Genomic DNA, 651 nt, shown 5'->3' with positions numbered 1-651 from the left:
ATATATTATTTTTTTGGCAGAACCGGGGATTGAACTCAGGCCCTTGCCCTTGCCAGGGAAGCGCTTATTCCACTGAGCCATATCCCTGGCCCCCCTCTGCTAATATTGGTACAGGGAGAAAAACTGGTCTCGGGTGGGTGACTTCCAAACCATATAGAGAACCTCCAAATGACATAGAGAAAAACGATCTCTGGACCTGATCTACACGAGTTCGTTTTCTCTAAAATTGAAGAATGAATTTTAGGAACAAACGTAGGTCATGAGCAGAATATATTTATTGAGAGAAAGAAAGCTCCTGTCCAAGAGAGGCATAAGAGGGGAGCCTGAGAGGGTAGTTCCCCAGGGAAGCTGTCTCTTCCAGGGACTTTTATAGTATAGAGAACGGGAACTTCCTTAGATAGGCAGGAGGTGAGACAAAACTATGGTCAACCAATGGGATTACAAGCACCATTGCTCAGGTAAAACTGATTAAATCCAGTATCGAATGGGAAAGCGAGTCACGTAGCAAGCAGGCATGAATATGGAACAGGGTCTCTTTGGGGATTGGGCTAGTGACTCATTTGGGCTCTTTCAAGGTGATTGATACTAATTAGTATATCAATCCCTAATGCCCATCCCTAGGGAAGTACGTAGCTGTGCTTCCTCTTTGTC

At 44.9% G+C, this 651-nt stretch overlaps 1 pseudogene; it reads left to right on the top strand.

The window, feature by feature from the left end:
* LOC101563500 overlaps window positions 1-651 on the top strand; it is a 26,520-nt pseudogene that overhangs the window by 3,711 nt on the left and 22,158 nt on the right.

Source organism: Octodon degus, unplaced genomic scaffold (genome assembly GCF_000260255.1).
Source record: "Octodon degus isolate 3935 unplaced genomic scaffold, OctDeg1.0 scaffold00036, whole genome shotgun sequence".
In the NCBI taxonomy this organism is placed as follows: domain Eukaryota; kingdom Metazoa; phylum Chordata; class Mammalia; order Rodentia; family Octodontidae; genus Octodon; species Octodon degus.
Note: the sequence above shows the minus strand (reverse complement) of the source record. Positions and strands in the feature narration are given on the sequence as shown.